Source organism: Loxodonta africana, chromosome 3, assembly GCF_030014295.1.
Source record: "Loxodonta africana isolate mLoxAfr1 chromosome 3, mLoxAfr1.hap2, whole genome shotgun sequence".
NCBI lineage: Eukaryota > Metazoa > Chordata > Mammalia > Proboscidea > Elephantidae > Loxodonta > Loxodonta africana.
In genome coordinates this window covers 44,662,399-44,665,116 of record NC_087344.1, presented here as the reverse complement: position 1 = coordinate 44,665,116, position 2,718 = coordinate 44,662,399, and positions in this window count along the sequence as shown.

Here is a 2,718-nt window from a genome sequence, read left to right as displayed (position 1 = left end):
AGCAACAATCGTGAGGATGGCACAGGACTGGGCAGTGTTTCATTCTGTTGTACTCACGGTTGCTGTGAGTCAGAACCGAGTCAGCGGCACCTAACAACAGCAACTCTACTAAACATGATGTCTTTCTCCAGGGACTGGTCCCTCCTGATAACATGTCCAAAGTACGTGAGACAAAGTCTCGCCACCCTCGCTTCAAAGGAGCATTCAGGCTGTACTTCTTCCAAAACAGATTTGTTGAAATATCTCGAGTAGGCAATGTATAGAGACCAAAGTTTATTCGTTGTTACCAGGGGTGGGTAGGATGGAGAAAGGGAGAGTTATTGTTTAAGAAGCACTGAGTTTCTATTAAGTGTGATGAAAAAATTTGAGAATGGTTAGTGGTGATGGTTACATAGCATGGTGAACATTATTAATGTCACTGAGTGGTACACGAAACGAATGTTGAAGTGATGTGTTGTTATGTACATTTTTTACCACAATAAAAAAAAAAAAAGAGTGAATTATGGCTTATATCACCTCCTCCCTCTGTCTCTGGTCATTTGTTGCCCTAGTTCCAAGGAATTGATAACATTGGGCAAATTCAACTTAGTCCTTCTGTGTGTGACTGAGAATACACCAGACATCACCATCAGACTATCATAATAGTGTTGAAAGCTTTATTTATTTATACTGGTTTTTATAAAAGAAAATTCTTTGAGCATTATTATAAGGGTGGATGAAAATTTCAAGATTTGGCAAAAACATCATTCTTTGAAAAATCTTATTTTATTTACGGAGTAGAGAGGTTAAGAGCACAGGCTCTGACGACAAACTGGTTGGATCCAAGTCCCAGTCGTGTGTTTACACCAGTCACCTAATCACGCTCAGTTTTCTTGTCACCTAAGATACTCAAGGATGTGTGCCCAGCACTTGTAAGTGTGCATGTAATAAATGCTGGGCAGTTTATTAAGTTCAAACAGTACCACTACAGATTTCAGAGACGGACACTGTTTATTTATCTTTACAGTTGAGTAGATGTTGCTGTGAATGTTTTTGGTCAAGAGACCTTCGGGAAGAATTATGAGAATAATTCACAGGAATGGACTTCCTGTGGCACCCAGGAATAAATGTGAAAGAACCCTATTTCATAATGGTTTCTGAGCTCCCAGAGAGCTGAATTAGGGAGGCAGGGCAAGGAAGGTGGCAGATTAGCAACCCTCCTACCGCTGCACATGCTGACCTTGGGGAGATGCTTCCTTCCACCTGTTGTTGTTGTTGGGTGCTGTCTGACAAAGTAGAACTGCCCCAAGGGTTTTCTTGGTTGCAATCTTTATGGAAGCAGATTGCCAGGTCTTTCTCCTGTGGAGCCAGAGTGAGTTCAAACTGCCAACATTTTGGTTAGCAGCTGAGTGCTTAACCATTGTGCCACTAGTGCTCCTTCCCATCACCTATACCCACTGCCGTCGAGTCGATTCCGACTCGTAGTGACCCTATCACCTATAGTACTTGTTAAGTCTGCACTTTATTCTCCAGGTTAGCTGGAGGCAGGAAGCTTGAATGATTCCACTCTGCCCACCCACTTCCACTTGAAATTTCTGTCTCCTTTGACATTATTGGTATACACAAACATTTTTGCTTGCACATGTTTTGACCTGCCTACTTGCCTGGACAAGGCGACCTGGTGGCGCAATGGTTAAGTGCTCAGCTGCTAACTGAAAGTGCTGGTGGGTTGGAACCCACCAGTGGTTCTGAAAGAGAAAAGACCTGGTGGTCTGCTCCAGTAAAGATTATAGCCTAGGAAACGCTATGGGGGCAGTTCTACTCTGTCATATAGGTCCCTATGAGTTGGAATTGACTCAACAGCACATAATATGCCTAGATGTTTTAGCTTAGGTAAGTTTAAATTTTTACGTGTCCTGTACATCTTGTTCTCTGTATGACCTGATAGTCAAAACACATGAAAAAATATTTTGCTTTGCCTTTCTCTCTGCCTTCTGTTTTCCATATAACTTTTCAGCTTGCTTTTGTTTGAGGACCACTTCATGGTCCCACTGGGACCAGGCTGCCTGATTGATAAATCTTTCTGAACCAAATAAACACTTTAATTTTAGCTTCGTCAGAATTTTCTTTTAACAAACCTAAATCATCCCTTTGGCTCAATGTCTCTATCTTGATCACCAAGGAGAACTCACTCTAATTAAAATGTTTGTTGTTTATATTTGTCCACTAAACAGGTAAACAACAACAGAAGAGCTCTCCGGGAGTTCTATACTCACCTGAAAATGACCTGCCGGTAAAGGACTTCAACGGCAGGGTCGTTTACTGCATTCAAATTACACAAACAACATAAGGGGTGAAGGAGTACAACACAGAGAAAACACCAGCCCCACACATTTCCCAAACTCTACACTCACATTATTAAAATAAACTATAAAAAGGATGTGGTAGGCAACAAACAATGGCATAATTTCTTCTTCCTCAAAGGAATTCACAGTAGTCATGAATATTTACGCCCCTGTGAGGTCATTATAATTTCCATTATCCAAAAAAGGATGTTCTGCCCTTGAAAACACCCAAAACCATACTACTATGTTGTGGCATTAGCAGCGTCCTCAGTACTGGGTCAAATAGCCAAAGAGCTTGTTCTATGCACAAAGTTGATGGTCCGTTAGTAGTACGACAATAGGATATTTTGCCATTACCAGGCTTTCTGGAAGGGTTCCCACATGCTTTACCCAG